The sequence below is a fragment of the Falco biarmicus genome, chromosome 6 (genome assembly GCF_023638135.1).
Source record: "Falco biarmicus isolate bFalBia1 chromosome 6, bFalBia1.pri, whole genome shotgun sequence".
Classification (NCBI taxonomy): domain Eukaryota; kingdom Metazoa; phylum Chordata; class Aves; order Falconiformes; family Falconidae; genus Falco; species Falco biarmicus.
In genome coordinates this window covers 59600340-59623520 of record NC_079293.1, presented here as the reverse complement: position 1 = coordinate 59623520, position 23181 = coordinate 59600340, and the positions used below count along the sequence as shown (strand labels likewise).

The 23181-nt window shown below is 40.2% G+C and overlaps 1 long non-coding RNA gene across 10 annotated transcripts in view; it reads left to right on the top strand.

Moving 5' to 3' along the window:
* The first annotated feature begins 222 nt into the window (after positions 1-222).
* The window catches only part of LOC130151597 (uncharacterized), a 29156-nt gene continuing 6197 nt past the window's right edge, over positions 223-23181 (top strand). Inside the window, exons 1-8 of one of the 10 annotated variants that reach the window (XR_008822639.1) lie at positions 227-1027; positions 1702-1836; positions 2527-2598; positions 2890-3009; positions 3720-3811; positions 10785-10861; positions 15810-15909; positions 20188-20467. This is a non-coding gene — a long non-coding RNA (uncharacterized LOC130151597). Of the gene's footprint in view, positions 1028-1701; positions 1837-2526; positions 2599-2889; positions 3010-3719; positions 3812-10784; positions 10862-13270; positions 13398-15809; positions 15910-20187; positions 20468-23181 lie in introns of all 10 variants that reach the window. The other 9 variants (XR_008822632.1, XR_008822638.1, XR_008822636.1 and 6 more) reach the window with 9 other exon arrangements.

Sequence of the window (23181 nt, the reverse complement as noted above, 5' to 3'; positions counted from 1 at the left end):
TAGGCAGAAAAGGGGTAAACTAGCAGCCATGCTGGCAGCCCCCTCACCACAGGGGGCATGCAGGAAGATGATAGTAGCAGAGGAAATAAACGGCCAGCAAGACGAAACAATAGCAAGGGCTTCTTTATAAGGGAAACTAAGGAGATCTCAGCAACTACATGCACCTGCCAGCAGGCAGCGACAGGGAAAGGGCCAGCGGGGCACAGAGGAGGAAGAGCGGCACTCCCGCCACCCACGGGCGCCCTCCCGCCATCTTGGTTAAGGGCAATACCTTCCCTCGCCCCCGACGGTGTCACGGGACTTCCGCCCCAGGCCAACATGTCTGCCCCCCTCGGCCTCCCCGTTAGCGTGGGGGGGAAGGAGCGCAGCCGGGCTGTCGGCACTCTGCCCCGCTGCTCTGGCTGGTGGCGGTTTGCGCGGCAGGCCGTGGGGGCGCGGTCAGGCGGGGCGGACGCGGTATGGAGGCGGTGGCGGGGCGGCCGTGCCCCAGCTCCTCAGCGGGCTGTGGGCGCTCCCTCAGGCCAGCGGGTTCAGCTCCCTGGGGCGCAGCGAGTGCCACGGGCGGGGAGCGCAGGGCTCGGCCTGGGGAAGCGCAGGCTGTGCCAGCCGGGTGACCCCCGCCGCGCCCGCTTGCCGTTGGCGGCGCCGCCGCCTCTTCCCTGCCGCCCCCGTGAGGTGAGGCGGGCTCGGCTGTGCCTCCGCCGCTGCCTCCTGGGTGGCACCGGTCGGTGAGGAAGGGCTGGGGCTTTCGGCCTTTGCCCTGCACCAAGTTAAACTGCCGTTTCTGCCAGCCTGTGGGAATTTGATAACTAGTGATACGGGAGCCTCAGCCAGAAGTGCTGTCACATAGCGTCCGTGTTCAGCTTTTAGCTGTGGGGCAGCATGGTGAGGCCTCAAAGCTGGTTCTCTGGTGATGTTAACAAAGTCTTCTTCTGCCTTGTGTCTAGGTTGCTTATAGCTGCTGTGAGAGTGGTCCCAGGTGACAGCTGGCTGAGTTGGAGCGGTTGGCAGTTTCACAGTGATTTTGGTATGTATACAGGATGGCCTGATATTAATCCTTACCAGCCTGCTGTGAGGATTGGCTGTAGTATAAAACTAGGATGTGTCTTCCCAAATCAAGAAAGCACAACTTTGAAAGGAAGGCTGTGCAAGAATACTACAGTATTTAATAATGCCTGTCTTCAGGTAGTGCTATGGATCCTGTTTGTACCTGTGTCTCAGAATAAATGAACACTTCAAGGCATCACACAGAGCAGTTAACGTGACCTTAGCGGTGATCTAGTGATTCTGACTGACGTTTACTGAAACAACTTGGGAAAGATGTGTGCTCTTTTCTTGTTGATTTTATTCTGCTCTTGAGCATTTACAGAAAGAAGTAATTTTCATTAATATGGAAACAAGTTTTTTTTGAGTCTGTTGCTTCCCCTTAGGTGAAAGTCAGTTTAATTGATGATTCTTTTTAAAAAAATAAAATACTGTTTTCTAATGCCTTAAATAGCAAAAGGCTCTGTGTGGTTTCTTTAGGTGAAAAGATGGAAGTGAGGCAACTGGGGGGGGTGGGAGAGTTTATTGGGTTTGGCTGTCTTGACAAATCAATTACAGTCCAGGCATTTGGCTTTAAGGCCTAGGGGTGAAATGCAGGAATTGGTACTCTTCTTGCTATAGATCTCTTTGTCTTTCTCAATCTGTTATTTTTCTCAGAACTTTGTTAGGGTCAACAGTATTAAGGCTTATGTGGCCAAGTTCTGCTGTCCGTCATGGGTAACAGCTGATCTATGCCTTTATGAAGTCTATACAATGTTTGTGTGTGTCTAAGCTCCTGTGACACTTGAAAAGGTATAGGGTCCTCCAAATCTTAAAAAATTATAGTGCCTTCATGGAAGAAAAAGTCACAGGTTACTTGTACCGCCACAGGAAGGAATTCAGCTTAACTGTTGGAAGAGACAGTAGTCAGCTGGGTGGCCATCCAGAGCATACTGGTCAGACTTCGTGTCTCACTGCCTTACAGGCAGGATGTGCTGCACCCGACCTGAACTCAGGTGCGTAGATGAGGGAAACCAGGGGCTGGGCGAGGAATTGTGGTAAAGTAAAGGGGACAGAGGAAGAGTAGGAACCTGCAGAGAAGCTCCTTGTAAAAAGCTTTGTCAAGAAAAGGATGGATTGTTTGATCTGTTAAATGTGGATTGGCTCACTTGAGATATGATGAAGAGGCTGCGTATGCTTGTGAAGCACAGTTTCTTTTGCAGCACACAACTTGAACGGTGTAAGAGAATGGACAGCCTCAGCTGAGGGCCCACTTGGGAAGGACTATAGCCATCAGGAGAGGATGTGGGGACTTTTTTTTTACGCGAAGCCTGTGACTTACAGGTTTGTGTTATGTTTAGATTGTTGAGTGATAAACTCATAGTTGTGGCTGAAAACAACTTTTTAATCCATGTCTGGCAGGAATGTGATAATCTTACAAAACAGTGATAAACCACAGTTAGTTAAATGCATTACATCGGGTTTATGCATTTATTATTTTAGGATAATACTGAATTTATGGTTCACTGGGCAAGGTTTCACAGAGGGCTTTCTGCTCATGCTCCCAGAAACTTGGTAAGTGCTCTTGAGAGCTTTTTATGGAGCTTTAGGTGTTGGGGCTTGAGACTTTTGAATCTTCTGTGTATAGTCTTAAAAAAAAAGTCAAGTATGAGAGATTCCTGTTTGGATTTCTTTTGAGACTGAGTGAGGACTGTATCTCAGTGTCTATACATAGCTAGTTTGTGTAGGGTTTATTTGATTCTGTAAAGCAGAATCATCATTTTGAACTCAAAAGTCAGGCTGGCTAACTGTAACTGTTAGGGTGATTAGTTCTTGTTTTTTTAACGATCTTCTTTGTCTCTACAGATTTTTATGTGCTGGAGGAAAAGTGTCAAAAGTATTTAGACATTTTTTTTCCCCCTCCTCATTTTTAAAAAGCTGTTTAGTTGTGAACTGCCAATGGATGAAAACTTCTCAGGCCAACAGGTATATTTCATGGAACGCTGCCATTGAGTTACTCTGGTTCCAGAAACCACACTATGTGATGGCAGAAGTATTGTATAGGTTTACATATTAAGGTTTCATTAAAATACGTGAAATAAGGGATTTCAATTCTGAAAAGAGTTCTGAAAAGTAATTTGTCATTCATTACTAAAATGTTAATTGTGAAACCTGAGTCAGTAAAAGTTTTTCAGCTTTTAAAATGTTAATTTTGTGGCTTATTCCGTAAGTGAAATGTATTCTGGCCCCTCAGTGCATCTTTTTAATAAGATGCCTGTTACAAGTTAGTGGTGTTTACAAGCTCTTGTCTAATGCGGTGTTGTGGTAGTTTCAGTGCAGAATGTAAATATGCAGCTAATATGACAAGTATAGAACATTATGATTTGTAACAGATCCACTGGATAAATGTGAATCATCTCTTTAAAGATGATGGATGATAAAGAGATGGAGAAATTGCCTAGAATGTCCTTTTTTGTATTGACATCTCTGAATCTTCATACCATCACTCCTTTCTCTTTCATGTGTGTATTTTTTTCTTTATTTGTAGTTTTGGGGTTGTGGTGTGTGGCTGTAGTATTTTGGGTTTTTTAGAACAGTCTCCCCCAAATGATCTCTGGGGACTAGCATTAACTTTCCTGTAACTTCCTTATTTGTGATGACAGGATCAGTTAAAGCTTGATCTCTTACCTTCTCAGGAACCCGCTTGGCTCCTCTTTGTGACAGAACCAGGCCCAGGGAGCACTCCAGCCTGCATCGAGTTGCTGTTAACGAGCTGAGAAGCAGGCAGGTGAGTCACCAGTGAAGTGACCATGTAGATTTTCTTGACCCTGCACTGCATTCCAGGATCTGCTTGTTGTGCAGGGAAGCAGGTTAGGTTGCTGATCAGTCAGTCCTCTCTTTGGCTAGGATATCTTTTTGGAGTTAAATATTCTGCTGTGAGAATATGCTTAAAAAGACAAAACAATAAAAAAGGCTAGTCATGGTAGTAAATATTTCTGTGAAGGTTTAAAATGATCAAACTGAATTACAAAATCAAGATAATTTGTACTTAAGTTCCTACAAAAGCCTTAACCAATATGCTTACTGACTTGATTTGTTCTTGAAGTACTTTCATCATGACTCTCAGTTGTGTTACTGATTAAGTTTAAAAAACAGATTTTCAATTTCATGCACTTGCTCCACTTTCTGTACATAACAGTTCCTAGAACATTTTAAGACTAAAAAAAGTCCTAGTATTTATTGTCTGACTCCCTTGCATGAGAAGGAACGTAGCCAAAGCACTCAGTGCTTCTTGCAGTACCATTCTCAATCAGAGCGCTAAAGCAAAGTGGAAGTAATCACCTAGAATTGGAGTACAATGTCAAGAAGACTGAAAGCACAGCCTAGTAATTTAACCTCCACGTTGAAAAGGCAAGAATTGGTTTGCTTTTGTCTTTAAAGAAATTACGACCTGCCTTAAGAATTTTTTCATGGGAAAGGGATGCCTGTAATACCTATGTAACTGAAACCTAAGGGATACGAATAAAATATTGAATGCAATTGCATGGAAAGACTACTGGATTGAATGGTGATTGGTACTTATTTTTTAAGAAACAAAAATGTACAAGCCCAGACCTGTTCTTGTGACTCAAAAGACTGAAAACACAGTATATTTATTAAAACAGATCTTAAATAAAGGCCCAAGTTGTTGGATTAGCAGCATGCCATTCTGGGCATTTGTACTACTAGCTCAGCAATTGCACTGGCAGGGAGAGCAACAAGTTTGGAAAGCTGTGCTAAGCTTTCTGACAAGTGCAGAGCAAGAATGAAGACACATGTAATTACATCAATTCTGTAAATTGCTTATCAATATTTAAAATGTTATATTATTTTGGTATTTCAAATAGTATCTATTAATGAAGTTACAAAAAATCTGTCCTCTTACCCTGTCTTCCATATACATTGGTCTTCACTGAGCTGTTTCCTCTGTGTGTCTCTGTTCCTCAGAGGTTTTTTTGTTTGTTTGTTTTCCTGTTTAAAGATTAAGCTCATACATACTGAAATCTGTGATTTTTGGAATTTGTCAAAGTCTGTCCCCATACCCTTAAAAATACATTGAGCCCTCTTAGTTGCACTTCCATCAGATTTGCTACAGTTGTGTTATACCTGCTTGATTGTCTTGTCCAATGCAGTATCTTGGAGCACAGCCACAAAGGTTGATTAGAAGCAAAGGCAGGATTCAAAGCCCAGTACTTAAACCATACATACCCTTGGTTTGAAAAGTACTTGCTTTGGTCTTAAGGCTTGAGTTATGAACCTGTCAATCAGACAATTGTTTCCCTTATTTTTTTCTGCAGAAAAATGTAGCGTTTCCAAACTTACAGTATACCATGTCTACTGTCTAATTCATTAATTTAGTATAGGTTGCTTTGCATCTGATGAGTTCTGTCTTACCAATTGTCTGAATTTATTTTTTATCTTGGCTTTTATCCTGGTATTCCACTTTTAACACTGTAACTTCATCATTTTATAATTGTTCATCAGAATTTTCTTCCGCTTTAGTTTTCCTAGCTAGTTTCTCTTTGGTTAGAGTGAAATTTAGAAGCATCTCATGAATGCATCTCATGTAAGCTGCAAGTCAACCCAGCAAAACTGGTTTACTAACGTTTTTTATAGATATATTGCAAGAACCTCCTGCGATTCTATTTTCTTGCACAAACTGCCTGAATAATCAGTCATATCCTACTGAAAAAACCTGTTCCAAATACTGTGACAAATTTTGTAAGTATTTTTAGTAATCCTAAGACAGCAACAAAATTTTCATCTTTGAGTGTGGTTTTTTGCACTCTACTACTTCTGTCCTTCATTCTTACATTATTTGTAGCTTAATAGGAAAAAATATTTTATCTGTTATACTTGGTAATTCAGTGGGAACAATCAGAAACAGCTATAAAAAGTTTAAGATAAACTGAAAGAAATTTTGTACTTACTGAAAAATGAGATTTTGAGGGAGGAAAAAGAATGTATGTGTATGTTTATATTACCCAATATAAGCTCTTCCAATTTTTGCGAAGTACAATTGTCATATATTCCTCTTTGAATTCTTTTAACTTTCTCCTCTTACTGTTTTTTACCCCCAAATAGTATTCTGTAAGTTTCCTTTGCTGGGAACTGCTGTCCTTTTCAGTTCCTCACTTGTTAGGTTAGATTTTCTGGGAAAAGGGTGTTTAGGGGAGTTGTTCTTTTCTAAGAATAGAGTTTAGTCTTACACGGAAGAATTTCATGTGTTAGTGGCTTTGTTTATCGTAGTTTCTCAGTGGGTGTCAAGATGCATAGTGCATCTTGAACTGAGCATCTGGGCAGTATCTACTTACAGAAACTAGGTATCACCCAGAGGTTTTATGGGGGCATGCATTTGTTGGTGATAGGTGTTCAGGTTTTTCACTCATGAGCTTTGTCCAACCTTGGAAATCTCAATACCATTTAAACTTTAGAGTACTTGTAAAAGACCTTCAAATTCCCAAGGGAGAAGACTCCTTTCTCTCCTTCCCTCTGTCTCCCCACCTCCCAGTCCCATTTCTGGGGGGAAAGCTTCAGTCCGAGGTGTTTTTTTTTTATTTTTTTACCCAAGGTCGTAAGTACCTTGGCCATATCAGTTTCCAGTTTTGGCATTTGGACATACTATTTATTGTCTTTGCTAATGCAAGCCTTAACTGTTTCATTTTGCCTTTTTCTTTGGACATAGAGATGCCACTTAAACTTTGAGTTTTTCATTTAAATGACTTTCATAAAGTTAGGCAGGATGAGTTGGGCTTTGCTAAGCAGGAACAATATAGTTCTGGCAAGCACCAACATCTGTCTTTCAAAAAAGAACAGGAAATGTAGCTGTGAATTATAACAAAGGAAAGTAACTTCATTTTATGTTTCTAGGTAATAATATCCTGAGTTAGTTCATAGATTTTTAAATATTATATTTCTACTTAGTCTTAGGATATCTCACAGATATGGATACATTCTAGTCTTGGACTCTTGGTTAGTTGTATTAGCCTTGTAAGGTATGAGGGGCTTTTATCAAATGTTGCTGGAGAGTGTCAGTTAGTGTTGCTACTATTACATTATTCTGGTTGCAGACAGTATGACTACAATTTCATAGTCCTCAGTATTTGCCCTGTGGTACAAGAAAACTTCATGCTGAGCAACCCAATATATTCAGTAAAAAATATCAAAAGACTTAAAGGCACAAACTACTGTCTCAGAAAGCACAACTGTGTATGATCTTGAAATGCTGGCAATTCTTGCCAACCTAACGTAACATTTGTGTCTGAAAAGCTGTAGAAATAGCGCTCTCATTTTTTAATTTAAATATGCTTCGGTTAATGTGAATGATGGAAGTGTGCAAGCTTGCTCATTCTGATTCTTCAATCACGCTTCCCTTCTCCTATTCTGTCTCCTGACACTAAGGGGACAGAGAGGACTGAATGATGATGGCACTAAGCTGTAGTTACAACTAAAGCTTTATTTTCTTAACAGGATATTAGGATTAGTATAGCACAGCACTTGTGATTGGAATGCACGGGATTTCTACAAGCAGAACCGATGTAGTACAGCTTACAAGTAGCGTAATACAGCATTTCAATACAACTGAAGTTTTATAATCACCTGGACCCTCTGCAGGGTGGGTCAAATCTTAATACATGGTTTACTGTATCAATATAACAATCATAACCTAGACTCAAAAATCATATAGAAGAATCCAAGTCAATCCCTCAGTCCTGGGAGGAAGCAGGTGATAGTGGAGGCGTCCCTGGTCACAGGGCTTCCCAGGTCTTGCTGTCCAGCAGCAGTTTGGGTCCAAGTTCCCCTCTTAGGACTTGTAACTGCTTGATTTTACAGACAGTGCTCTATGTGCTGCTATGCTCCCCAGTTCTGTGATGGGGTCATCGACAGCACTTGGTTGGCTGTGTGCCTGGGACCTTCAAGGCCAGCAAGGAAGGGAGTAACTGGCCTGGCACCCAGGAACCTTGAGGCTGATAGGGAGGGAAAGAAGAAATCTGTTTGGTCTGTCTACTTGATTCACAGAACCTTCAGGGCCTGATAACGAGGGAAAGGGAACAAATATGTGACCTGCTTGGTCACAGGGAATGGCTGCTTGCCTTATAAAATGGCATTAGTTATGCTAACCATGTTGCCAGGGGTCTGGAGCAGGGGGTACTGGTCACATTACATGCTTCTTTCCTTTTCATGGACCTTTTCAAAATGTAAGATAATAAATAGAACAACTTCTTAAGCAGTTGTTTTGTCTCTTTCTCACTGCTTTTATTCAGTATTCTATTTTGGTTAGTTTAGGGACCTTTACCTTGTGTAGAAATTGGTAAGCATGATCCAGAGGAGACTGACAAGGTGTTAAAAGTTGTTCATCAGGTTCAAGGAAAACAGGATGTAATTGATTCCACACTTCAACCATTAAAACAGAAGGATTTGACATCGTAAAGCTGTCATGTATCAAGACTGTGAGCATGTGGGCTCCTCCTTGGTTTATGAGTGGGAGGTTTTTTGTTTTCTTTTTTGTAGTCAGTCAAAATCCTTCTTTGTTTGGGTAAATAGTCATTCCAGGTTTTCTCTTGATGGTGGAAAACTCTTCCATTATGAAATTGTACATTTGTCAGTTGCGACAGGGACCTGCTTAATGGGATTGGACTGATCGGATAATGAAATGTTGTAGCCAACAGCCTGCTATGTACTGCATTTCATGGGCTGGACCACTGCATCTGTGTCATGTAAAGCATTGCCATTTTTTAACAATGAACCACATTCTCAAATAATGTCTTTAGGATGCCAGTACTCACCAAATTAATAATAATTTCCTTTGCATTCACGTATCTAGCAGGGCAGACAATTAAAGAATTAAGGTATCTGCTAAACTGAGAAACTCTTATGAAAATCGGATCTGTTATGTCAGTTTCTTCTAGTATGGGATAAATTACCTTTTGGATGTGTGGGGCTTCCTGATTATGGAGTCATTAGTTTAGACATCATCTTTTTAGATGCCTGAAGGGGGCTGAAAAGTAGTATGCCTGGAGTGCATTATACTTGTTGCAGAGTTAGTTATGTCTGATGTGCAATTGCATTATGAGAACACATTGCTTAAGCAGAGGTTTAAATCCTGTATTGTAAAAGAAACTTAAATTGCGTAAGGTGTTCTTGTGCAACATAAGGCTTTTCATGAGAACTTCTAATGGTGAAAGCCAAGGAACCAGCTGAAGACTGGTACCTCACTGAGACTTTCAGGGCTTTTGTGTACTTTGTTGAGGAGCTGACTTTTAAAGCTAACTCAGGAGGCTGTCAATGGGAGTATCTTGGATTTACATAATCTCTGCTTCTCCATGTAAAGTACCATGTATTTTCATTGTTCAGGATGGATTGTTGGCTAACTTTCTCCCCCATGTTGCTGCTTTCTTTCTAAGAGAAACAGCTCTTGCCGTACAGGAACTCATTTTAATAAATACCACTGTGATAGTTAAATTCTTCCTTGTTCCCAGGGATTTAATTTCATCCTGCTGCCTTTTTCCATAGCATTACATTGCAGACTTAAAATAAGCAAGTAGGGTGCTGCTCTGCCAGTCTGGGGAGCTCCCTGAATATACTGTATTCCTGCATGTGAGGGCTTTTTGCATGATTGGTATAGCTTTTTTGCTGCTCATGACAGTTCGATGAAGTGCTTTAACAGTCTTAAGAGATTATGCGTTATGATGGTACGTGACTCTTAACCAATATTCTTATTTTTCACTTATCTCTTTGTAGAGACTGCATATGGTATAATAATATGTATCAGATGAGGCTTGTGGAGGGAGGTAATTGTCTTTTATTAGACTGGTTTGTAATGGGACAGGGTGCCATGCAAGGTTTTAGTCCATGGTGACCTCAAAGGGCTTATGTGCCCGGAGTACATCAAGTCTTTTTTCCAGCTATATTAGTCTAATAAAAGGTATTACATCTCTATAGAAACACTGCCTGACTTGGAGCCTTCGTGCTCTAAGGATGCAACGACATGGCAACCATTACTGAGGCTGACCAACACGCTCTTCTGTGTACTGTTTCCAGTTACCCCCTCTTGTTTGCCATATGCACTTTTTTCTTTTCAGGTTAAGGGGTTTTATATCCAAGATGTGGTTAAGTCCTCTTTAAACAACACGGTCTTTTCTTTAAGTAAATTGTGAAACAAACAAAATTTAATTTGTTGAAATTGAAAATACCACTTGGCACTACTTCTAGCATCTTTCAACATCACTTTAGTGTATGTTTTTAATAAATGAGACCTAGGTTTATAACTCTGGGAACCTAAATGTCTTCCATTCTTCATGTATAAGCATGTGTAATTTATCACTGTCATGTATGTTTGCTTTCAAACTTCTTTGTGTTCATGAGCAACACAATGTTTCATGGCGTGACATTTATTGTTGGCTTTCTGTTACTAAATAAAGGATACTAGAAACTTGTTTCTGATGCCTTCTTTACGCAGGATGTATTTTCTGCTTGAGATACTAGTTAAACTGCTTTTGAGTTTAGTTACTAAGGTATTGGGATGTGTCGGTAACGATCTCTTCACTTGCCCTGTTTTGTCTACATAGATCTTATCTGTTTTACTTCATGATGAAGGGAGCATTCAATGATTGTTTTGAGGAGTTTAGTGTTACTTACAAAATGCTAGTTTCCTCTCACCCTTTCTCAATCAGTCTTGGGCTTTCTTAAGATCTACTGAAATATTTCCCTTGAATTTTCAGGGTAGGGGGGACTTCCCTTTGGAAGGAAGTTACTGATCTTAAACAGAAGCAAATGAGGCATTGACAACTTTAAGACAGTGAGTAAACATAGCTACTGAGTAATGCTAAAACAAAACTTTAAAATTGTATGATTATATGCAGCTTGCTTATGTACCTCTGACACTGAGGAGTATACTGGTCTTCACCTGTAATTCCCAGCTGTATGGACTTCTAAGACACATTTTGGTTTAAATAAATAAGAACATCTAGTGGTGGTTTATGTTACCACTCTTCAGAATTCCTTACTTACCTCAGAGTAATCAGGTATATTTCAGGTGAAATACTTAATGGCTTTCTTTCTCTCATAAGTTAGTGTGTGTCTCTATAAGTAGTATCAATATGACATATCTGTCTAGGCAGATACAATGATCAAGAGGATGGAGCCAGCAAGGCTCCTTCACCACTAGTGTTTGCTGTGGTGGTTTTTATACTGTTAACAATTCCTGTAGTACGTCTGTTCCATTAGCAATAAAAAGTTTTGTGCTGGCAATGTAATAGCTAATGGCTTTCCAGTATATAAGTTGTCTTTTCTTTTTTTTTTACTGCAATCTAATTATTTGTGGAGAAAACTGCTGCTTTTCTTAAGCAGAAAACATAACTGTAGTTCCCCAACATGTAAACACACACAGTGTATGAAAATTTATACTTTTCTAGCAAAATGTACAAATGTTCCCCAGGTCTTATCTGAAGAAGCCAGATTTCAGTGTGCTTTCAATGATAGAAATTATGATACTTTAGTAATTAATGGAAGAATAGGGAAGTATTTGATATTCCTCTAGCTATAGCATTCTCCAAATACTATAGGCTTTTATTATGGCTCTTGATACGTTAATTTTAGTCAGTTACGAGTGATTATCCTTATCTTCACTGGCTATCAGTACTCTGACTCTTCCTTCACTTCACAACCTCTTTGAGGTATTTTTTCTTTTGAAAGTTATGGCATCCTTATTCTTAGGAAAGAGGAATTTAATATAATTAATGCTACATCATAGTTCAGGTGTTTTGGGTGGGGTTTTTTGTCTTACAGTTGCAAACAATCACAGAATGGTAAGTGTTGAAAGGGGTGTCTGGAGATCTAGGCCAACACCCTGCTAAAGGAGGTTCACTTAAGGAGCAGGTCGCAGAGAATCATGTCCAGGTGGGTTTTGAATGTCTGGAAAGAAGGGGAGTCCACAACCTCTCTGGGAAGCCTGTTGCAATGTAACCCTCAAGGTAAAGAAGTTTTTCCTCCTATTCAGAAGGAAATTCCTGTGTTATGGTTTGTGCCCGTTGCCCTTTGTCACTGGGCACCACAGAAAAGAGTCTGACCCCATCTTCTTGACACTTGTCCTTAAGATTTGTAGACATTGATATGATCCCCTCTCAAGTCTCTAAGTTAAATGGGGCCAGCTCTCTCAGCCTTTCCTTATAGGGATGCTCCAGTCCCCTCATCTTTGTAGTCCTTCACTGGAGCGTCTCCAGCAGTTCCCTGTCTCTCTTGAACTGGGGAGCCCAGAACTAGACACAGCACTCCAGATGTGGTGTCAGCAGGGCAGAACGGTGGAGGGGGATCACCTTCCCTCGACCTGCTGGCCGTGCTCCTAATGCACCCCAGGGTCCCACTGGCTGCCTTGACCATGAGGGCACACTGCTGGCTCATGGGCGACTTGCTGCCCACCAGAACTCACAGGTCCTTCTCCGCAGAGCTGTCCTCTAGCAGGTCAGCCCCCAGCCCGTACTGGTGTGTGGGGTTATTCCTCCCCAGGTGCAGGACCCTACACTTGCATTTGTTGAACTTCATGAGGTTCCTCTCTGCCCAGCTCTCCAGCCTGTCCAGGTCTCACTGGATGGCAGCCCAGCCTTCTGGGGTGTCAGCCACTCCTCCCAGTTCTGTATCATCAGCAAACTTGCTGAGGGAACACTCGGTCCCTTCATCCAGGTCACTGATGAATAAATTGAACAGGACTGGGCCCAGTACTGACCCCTGGGAACACCGCTGGCTACAGGACTCCAGCTGGACTCTGCGCTGCTGCTCACAACCCTCTGAGCTCTGCCATTCAGCCAGTTCTCAACCCACCTCAGTGTCCCCTCATCTAACCCACACTTCCCGAGCTTACCTATTGGGGTGCTGTGGGAGGCAGCAGCAAAAGCCTTGCTGCGGTCAGTAGCTGTCATATTGCTTGTCTCGACTGTGAATTAACAGCTAGAAATCTAGAGTTAGGTTGATGTAGGAAGGATTATTTTTTATTAACTGCTGAGTGGCAAGTGGTCTGTTCTTCAGTTCACGCTACCCCCACCACCACCACCCCGCTCCCTCCCTGAATGTTGCTTTATAGTCTTTAATAGTCAAACTTGGCCTGCCACAAAAGCAGTAAATGAAATGGGTGGTAAAACTCAACTTTCCGAAAATATCTGACCCAGGTGGTTTTATGCATTGATTTGCATTGTTAAAATGGTATCTCGTGTAGGTTCATCTTGGAATTTTAGTCGTCTTTTGTCAGATCCAGTCCAGGAAACACTTCCTCTCTTTGATATTGAAGTAGTCTAAATGTGAGAATAGCGGGGTTTTATTCCCTCTGCAAAATATGTAAGAAGGTAAGCGATTACTTAAAAAGAAGTCCTTTAGGTAACAAATCCTGGATTTGCTCCGTAGCTAGTTGAGTGATTTAAAATTCCTACTTGTATACAAGAGTTTGTAAATGAGGGAAACTTTTTCCAGAACTTTGTTTTTTAACATAGTAAACTTCGCAGTGTTTAAAGTCTATATCTAAATCTGTTTCAAGCCTCTTTCCCAATGGAACTATTGGGAAAGTTTGTGGTGGATAAGAGCATACAAATACAGTACTTGCAGTTTTAGCAGATTTAGGTTTGTTTTTACCAGCTATCTTTTGCACATCTCTTAAAAGTAATTCCTGTTCTACACACCTGAGACTGGTTGGAAACAACTGGTCTTAAACTCCCATAAAATTTATCATATTTCTCTCCCTTCGCCCTGTGTTCTTAGCCAGTCATTGTTCTACCACAAACCCCGAGAATTTACTGCTTTTCTCTAGAGTAATTGCTCATGTTCAGCACACATTTGCTCTGTCGCAGCTGGAGCTACTCTCAATCTACACTTCAATGCATAGGTTATGGGTAGATGTTACAGTGAGGATAGTAGTGTACAGTCAGTACTACTCAGCACTTCCTAAGGGTGTAGAGAAAGAATTTTCTTAGAGATTTTTTATTTTCTTGTGAGCTGTAAATCTCACTAGTTTTTTAGCTTGGTAGTAATGATCATCGTTTTTACGGTCTTAAAACAATACTGATGCAGATAATGGAGTTTATACAGTGTGTTTGGTTTTGTTATTACCAATGTGAGAGGTAAATAATTCTGTATGAATGCAGTAAGGAATGCATACAGCTGGAAAGTATGGAGTAACTTCTAAGACCTCGCTGTAAGAGTTCTCTTGCCCCATTCTGCATAGTACCAGTGCAGTTTTTTGGTAGTTCTAATATTTTGGTTTGTGTTGGTTTTTTTTAATAAAAAAAATATAGTTTTGATAAATTCAATGTGTCAGTTTTAATTAAAAAAAAAAAGCTTAACTGGATCAGTTCTAACATGTTCTGATGTGTTTTTTTCAGGGTCAAATATGTGATTGAAAAAAGCATATTCTTCATGGCATTGTGAAATTAAGTCTTTCATGACAGTAATTTTTACTACCTGCCTATGGTTATCCTAAATTGCTGTTCTTGAATGTGTTTAAGTATTCAAGTTAACACAATGTGGCATTGAAATGGCATTTGTTCGGTCTTGAGTCAAAGAACCTCAAAGTAGTAGAAAAACATTTTAGTAGTCACGCTACACTGTTAGCACAGTAATCTCAGTATGTGAAAGTTGAGGAGTTAGCTTTTTTTATTAGACTCATTTGAAAAATACTCACTTCCTTGAAGATATACTATATTAAGTATTGCTATGGTACTTATGCTTTATCTGAAATACTGAGAAAGAATGTTCTGTAACTTCAGCTTAATCTTTTACTTACTAGTTGTATGGGGCTGTAATTTAGCAAGCCAAGATAGAATGCACTTAAATGAAAACTTCTTAAAAAAAAAAAAATATTCTTGGGATTGTTACCTGGGATTATTCAGTTCCCTACTGAATTTTGAAGTACCAGATCTGTTTTCTGGATTAGTTGGAAAAGTTTGTTTATTAAAAACTCATGGTACCATTAACATATTGACTGAAATGGAGTTTGGAGCCTTCAGAGAGGAGAGTTTTGAGGGACTGTAAAAGTAGTGTGCCTTTCTGAAAGAGTCATCAGAGGACCACACTCCTTTTCATGACAGATGCTAAGCTGTTGCTGCTCAAGCTGCTTGGATAATAAGGTTGATAGTTTGCCTACAAAGGTTCCCATAAAAACACTGAACAACTAAGAAAACAAAAAGGATCAAGTTGAATGTAGTGATTATGACCAACACTTCATGGAAAACTTACTTTCTCTTGAAAAATAATTTTGATAAATTCAATGTGTCAGACTTCCAAATTTGAAAATACACTGTTAGGAAGCCTGTTCTTGATCCTTGCTGATGTTGATGAACAACTCCATGTTATCCATAACTGACATTCAAAGCCCTCATTTACTGTGTAATATCTGCACTCAGACTGAGCAGACTACTGGAGATCCATGCATTCTGTCCCTTTAGCAAGGCTGAAGCAAGGGCACTTAGCGGTTGTTCAGTACTGTCATTAGGTATCCTCATTTCCCTGTTTGTGGCCATAGCAGTTTTTTTCCTCAGTCTTTCAATAACCTAAACTTAACTTGAATGATTCCTTGTGTAATAAATTAAATAGGTCCACATAGTACTGAATTTTATTTTAGTTTGGTTTACACTGAATAAAGATTTAATTATTTCAAAAAGAATGGCAGTTTGATATAGGGCAAAGTTGGGTATTTGGGGTTGGCTGGTGGCTGGGTTTTTTTCCCTCTACAAGTGATCACTGATTTGCCCCTTTTTTTCTTTCAGAATTTGGAAAATCAGGGTGATGGTACAGGAAGTAGAAACAAAGTTGAAGCTGGAGTTTGTGGCCTTGATCAACAACAAGTTGGAGCAGAAACATCTCAGAGTAAGAGCAATGCATTTAATTTTAAGGGGAAAACAGTAGCAGAATACTTAGATCTATCTAAGCAAGGAAAAAGACTGATCTTGTAGTTGAGCATTGTTGGCCTCTGTGTAACAATGAGGGGACAGCTTTGCTCTAAGCAAGTCCAACTAATATCCTTCCGCCTTGTTTCCCATTTACCTTCAGTTGTGGCTGAAGTTCTGGCAGTTGGGTTCAACGTGTTCTAGCTTGTGGTCATAGCTGGTTTGTTTTAGCTGTTTCTGAACTAAAAAACAGGTACAAAGTAGGAGAAAGGACGTGTATTATGTGATCAGGATTGTATGTTGGGAAGGGTTAGTAGGCATTGCATATGTTTGAATGTGGGAAGAGAGGAATGAGATTGCTTGAAAAATTGTGCCACCCCCTCCCATCTGGCCTACTGTACTCGTGAGTAAAGAAAAAGAAATGGAGCTTCAAAAAGCTCCATTCAAATATGAGGGGGCTGGGAGCAGGCCCTTACGTTGACAGGAACAAAGGTGAGAAAAGGGGCCCTTTTTCTGTCTCTGTGGAGACTTTTTCCTTACAGGCTTGCTGATTCTCAGGGTATTATTCCTCTTCACTTGGCAGGTTATGAGTTGAAAAGTGAGTCTTGGGGTTTTTTGCTTGTTTGGGTTTTCTGTTTTTGTTGGAAGTGGAGGTAAAGCAGAAGCAGGCAGCGGTGAGGGGAAAGTGTTCAGTGAATGTAAGCTATTGCGGTCCAGCAGTTGTGCCAAATGAGTTCAGAGACATATGTAGTTTAGTTCTTGCTGTTGAATGTGAAATGGAGTTTTGCCATGTACAAAAGCAAAGGCTTCAGAATGGCAGCTTGCGTTCAGTGTTGGACTGAGGTGAGAATTTTTTGTTTTGTTTCATTTCACCTTCCTTTGTGATGAGTGCAAATGCCAATTCTTGGTGCAGCTCCTCTGTTGCATTAAGAACAGATGTCCTAGTTATGTTTTCAAAAGGGAATTTAAGTAGCATTCAGCATGTGGGTATACCATGTGGACTCTGAAACTTCCATCTGAGATTGTAATGAAATATATCTTCTGGAACAAAACATAGATGTGAGGTTATTCTTTGCTGCTTTGAATGAACTTTAATTTTTTCAGACAGTTCAGTAATACTTGAGATCTGTCAGGTAAAATCTAACAAACTGGAACCATGCATCTTGTGGTTTAAATGTGCCTTTCTAGAATATGCTTAAGAGTGTTTCAGTCTTTGACATGTTTTTGACATACGTTTTTGTTGATGTCAGGTTACCTCACAGGCTCAACTGCAGAATAATTTACTGAAGCTTGAAGGCTGGAGTTAGGGAGCTGTGGAGCAAAGATACCCTATTTTGATTCCATGCTTTAACTATTTTGCAACAAAGCAAAAGACCAAATAAGTCAATAGGAAGACCTCTGTGTTTTGGCACCAAGAGAACAAAACAAAAACTTAAAAAAACATAGCGATTGCCACCTGTATAGTCCTGTAATTGGAGCTGGTTACTCTTGACAGTGTAAGTGAGCACTTCAACAAGGTTGAGATTGAGAAGATTTCTGCCAGTCTCACTTTGTTTATTGCTGACACTATATGTACCAGACACGACATACACAAATCATACTACTTGAGTACATTATCCAATGTTTTTGATTCCTTAGACTTTACTGTTAGTTTAACTTAACTAATATCTTAGTAGAACAGAACCAAGCCTTTGTTAGCTTCTACTGCCTACTGTGAGTTAGAAGGACATACAGAAAAGTTATGGGCAGAAGAGAGAGGCTAGCTTACCATTTCATTTAACAGTTTTGTTTATTTTAGTTGAAATTCCTTTTGCAGGCAGGAACAGAATACTTGATATGCAGTTTAGGGGCATGGTTTAGTGGTGGACTTGGCAGCGTTAGGTTTACAGTTAGACTCTATTTATCTTAAAGGTCTTTTCCAACCTAAATGATTCTATGATTCTGTCATTCAGAATGTAGCTAACTGATTTCGCTTCTCTGCTACAGGTTATGTGAAGCTATCATCATCTTATAAGTAAAGTGAAAATTTGGTTAACATTTGCACAAGGCAGTGGTGTCATGGAATTACGAGGTTTTCGCCTGGTCCAGTCAGTAGAACTTGTCTATGGTGTGGCTGTTTGAAGTGTTTCTATTGCTTAAGATTTACCTCTACCTGAGTTCTGTTAAGCTTCTCCCCAGTTGCAAGGTCATTCACTGACACATTCTAAGAAATAACTCAGCCCTGGTTGCTACCTTCAGCTTAAAGTTATGGAAAAAATCGCTTGTTTGACTACTCATTATGCATACACTCAGAAGCACCCATGTTCTTGCACCCATGTTGCCTGTGGCTTCCAAAAGTGCTGAAAATGAACATTACTTGAGTTGTTATCATAAACCCATGTAATTTCAACAACTTTTACGTACAAGAAAATACTTCACTTTAGTAAAGACATTCTCCCTTTTTTTACTGCTTTGCCTATACAGCTTGAGAGAGAATGTATATCTGCATAGTAGTACTAATACAACAATTAGAACTTACTGCATCGAAAAATACTACAACTGAGGTGCAAGGCAAGTCAGTTATTAAAGAAAAAATAATCATGTGCTATGTGCAAACCAAAATTTTCTTCAGCACTGGTATTTCAACTCCTGTCTGGCATGGCTAGCTGGCTATGTTATCCCAATGTTTGTGTAAATGAAAGAAGCTAAATTGTTAGATAAAACTTGTTTGGTTTATGCAGTGAAGCATGTGGCTGACTTAAGTTACCTTTGCGGGTTTTTTGAGTAGGTCTGAACTTTTGCCTTTGTTAGCTTTTATTGGAGCACATCTAAATACTGTTATTTGCTGTTGCACAGCATATGGTGTGTTAATGCTTTCTTTTTATTTTTAGTATGCCAGAACTATGTGTTCCTCCCTACAGCATGAGCTGGCTTTCCTTGTTCACATTCCTTGCAGTTCATCTGCCTATAAATGTTTTTAGAGTACATTGAATGATGATGTTAAGATACTGATGTGTTAATGCATTAACAGTAAAAATCAGACATCAAATTGTATGGTGTATTTGGCCTGAACACATTCCACTACCGCCCCAAAATCAAGTAGTCTCTGTTTTTTAACTAAAATCTTATTTGGAAGCTTTTAATCTAAAATCAGTATTTGTTGCATTTGTCACATTTGTTGAGAACATCTTTGGGAGCAAATCTGAATTTTTCTCCTGTAGAACACCTGGTGTTTTGTGGAGAGGAGTCAGAGTGGTTTGGGATGGAAGGGACCTTCACAATCGTCTAGTTCCAACCTCCCTCCCTTGGGAAGGAAAGATCAAAAGATTACTTGCTATTAGGGCAGGCAGTGTAGAACAAGTTCTCTCAGACTTGGGGAGAATCTGAGTGTTTTTTTATGAAATGAAGGAGCCTGAAAGAGGATACGTGCCTGTTAGACACAATTCAGCTAGTAAGTTATATTTTCTGAGAGGTGGGTGATTTTCATTGGAAAATCCCCATCCAAAACAAAATTATTATTTTGGGATGTTGTGGTATAAGACACTGTATATCTGCAAAGCAGTAAAGGTTGCCACCTCTTTTTGCTTCACCTCCGTGGTTATTGATCTGAAAATACTAATTTACACTTGACTATAGTTCACAAGTTCCATTTTTTGCAGTGGACTCATCAAGATTATTGAGCGTACTTTAGGAGTAATGCTTGCTCTGGCAGAGCCTTGAACTTAAACTGTTGTTAATCAAGAGTCCCAAATCTTGTGTTCCCACAAAGGAAAAAGGGAAAACAGGTGGTAGGGCTGGATATAATGATTCTTTCCATTTTTACCAGTGCTCTGACAGCTTGCCCTAGGAAACTTTCTCTTTAGAAGAGAGATCAAACAGTAAATAGAACTGGCTAGGCATACGCAGTGCCTGTTGGTCTCTGGCACCCGCCATCTGCAGTAAAAGTCCTTGGGTTTAAGAGTTGGTCCTTTATTCATTTATGCAGCAGCAAACAATTTTATTCCTTGATTTTTTTAAAAAAAAAATTAAAATCTTTTGTTGTCAGTGTATGTCATGCTTCATTCAGTAACACTGTAAAGTAAGTGTTGTCTGTCAACATCTATGTATAACTTAAAAAAAATCTTGAGTAAACAGTTCATTCATAGCAATCTCTCTGTATTTTTTTTACTAGTTCCAGATAGTACCTAAATAGTAGATCAGCATACACCCACAGTCTTGTATGTAGTAGTACTTTTATATTTAATATCAGCATTTTCTAACACAGTTCTTTTTTCCCCAGGGTAGAAAAGATTTTGAGGTGAGAATTCTGTGCTGTGTTTGAATCTGTATAGAGATCTCTGTACTAGTAAATGGGCATATTGTTCTCGTCAACAGCTGCTCTGGGATGAGCAGAAACCACCATACCAGTGGCACAAACCTAGGTTACATCAAGAAAGAAGAAATAGGCAGTGCTGATGCTCCATCTGGATCAGCAAGGGAGATGCTAAGTCAGAACCCTTCAACACTCACGTGAGCATTGCGTCCAGGTTTGGATCTTCGTGGGCAGAATGCTTGGGAAAGTAAGTCTTAAATACTTGTGTATATATGCCACTTCTGGCATGTCAGTATCCAAAATTCTATGGGTTAACCAAACTTTTTTGTAAAAGCATGCTAGTCTACCCCCTTCTATATTAATTTTCTCTGTGATGCAGCCTGTTCTTCAAACGCATGTGCTAGTAAGTATAGCAGCATCTAGCTTATGTGAGCTTATTTAAGTTATCTTAAATGAGTGTTTAAAGGGTTAGGCTCTGATTAAATCCCACTGATTCTATGCTTTAGGTAGCAGGGTGACTCAGAATGCCTTTGTCAAATGTCTTTAATCTCACCAGCTGCCCTGTCAGTGAGGATGAGTCAGCAGCTGGAGTCCTACACTCACTAAATCTGGAAGGCCCAACTGTTAGTGTAACTGATTTGGCAGCTTGGGGCAGGATGTGGACTGCTGCATTACTGAGGTGACAGCAACCTTTCTGGAGTGCTGCTGCATCTTTTATAGGAGAGAGGAAAGTCATTTGACCTTTTATTTTATTCTACACTGACAGTGAAAACAGTATTTTCCAGGAGAACGGAGCTGGCTGTGGGCAGATAGCAGAAATAGCATTCATGGGAACTTCTTGGGCTGCTTGTATGGTGGACGCTTGTTGGCTTTCTATACAGAAACAGTAAACCTGAAAACTGGGAGAAGGTGCTGAACTTGCAGCACATGCATGATACAGGAGTGACTGGTCTGCAGTCTCCTTGAGCCTGAAAGAAAGTGGGTGGCTGGCCCACTCAGAAAGGTCTTCATTAAGACTTGGGCAGCCCTGCTGTTTTAGTAGAGATACACGGCGTACGTGCAAACTGAGTTTGTGTTCAGTCCTGGTATATTTGCATAAGGGGTTAGGAATCCTGGGCAGAATGGTGATGGCACTAAGCTGTAGTTACCACTAAAGTTTTATTTTCTTGACAGGATATTAGGATTAGTATAGCACAGCACTTGTGATTGGAATGCATGGGATTTCTACAAGCAGAACCGATGTAGTACAGCTTACAGGTAGCGTAGTACAGCATTTCAATACAACTGAAGTTTTATAATCACCTGGACCCTCTGCAGGGTGGGTCAAATCTTAATACATGGTTTACTGTATCAATATAACAATCATAACCTAGACTCAAAAATCATATAGAAGAATCCAAGTCAATCCCTCAGTCCTGGGAGGAAGCAGGTGATAGTGGAGGCGTCCCTGGTCACAGGGCTTCCCAGGTCTTGCTGTCCAGCAGCAGTTTGGGTCCAAGTTCCCCTCTTAGGACTTGTAACTGCTTGATTTTACAGACAGTGCTCTATGTGCTGCTATGCCCCCCAGTTTTGTGATGGGGTCATCGACAGCACCTGGTTGGCTGTGTGCCTGGGACCTTCAAGGCCAGCAAGGAAGGGAGTAACTGGCCTGGCACCCAGGAACCTTGAGGCTGATAGGGAGGGAAAGAAGAAATCTGTTTGGTCTGTCTACTTGATTCACAGAACCTTCAGGGCCTGATAACGAGGGAAAGGGAACAAATATGTGACCTGCTTGGTCACAGGGAATGGCTGCTTGCCTTATAAAATGGCATTAGTTATGCTAACCATGTTGCCAGGGGTCTGGAGCAGGTGTACTGGCCAGACACCTGATGCTGGTTTTGGTAGTTCTGTCCTAGGGATGTTTGGAACACCCCTGCTCACAATGAGGAGGATAAAAGATTTCACAGAAAGTTATCCTGTGCAAATTGGTTAGAGCTCATATGTCAGATTTGTGGCCTTCTCTGCCTTTGAGCTTTTGAAAGGAGAGCTCTGCACTTTGTGGTCACCTGGCAACTGCGTACACAATATGAGACAGTGATTTTTCTCTTTTCAAGTTAACATCATCTTGATTTAGACATAGTCACAAGCTGCTGTTGTCAGGTTATAGATTATTTTTTTCCTTTTTCCAGAGAAACTCCACAGATCTTACAGCAAGCTTTTATAAATTTTAAATGAAATGTTGATAGACTTGTAATTTTAGGTCTGTAGGCATAGAGAAACATTGTTTTTCTGTATTTTGTTGATGGCTGCATGTTTTGAGTACATTCGTGTTTTGGTTTTGCTTCTAGTATAATGTTAAAATTATTATATAAATAATGCTTTCATTTTACTTCCACAATATATCCTGTGGGCTTCAGTAGAAACGCATACAGGAAACAAGGTTTAGTCCTAGCTTTATAATACTATTTTTTAATTGTCTTCTTAAAAATACAGCTTTTACAGTGGTAGTCGTAATATTTGCAACTGTTTTTTGAAGATTTTTTTTTAAGCCAGCTGGATTTGGAGTACTTAGCTGAATAGTTGTGAAAAGAAACCAGTCTGTATAATAAATTTATTAAGCCTGAGATCTGATTTAGTCAAGGAGACTAAAAAGACTCAGCAAGGAGACTTCTTTGCTAAGGAGACAGTGATTGGATATGGGATTGGATAAATCTCTTAAAAAAAAAAAAAAATATCTTTCTGGCCTCAGAAAAGGTGCAACTTCTGTGGTAACGGTAGGAGAGGCATGTAAGAAGGTGAGAGGAAGGCAGCACACCAGTGGTATTTTAGGACTGGGCGAGGGTATACTCTACAAAAGCATCCCCAATGTTTTCTACAACTTTGGGTGTTTTCTAAAACTAGTGAAAGAGTTGCTGTGTGTTTGGATTTAACTCCTACATTATTTTTTTTTTCCATGGCTGAAATTATGCATTGTGTTACCAC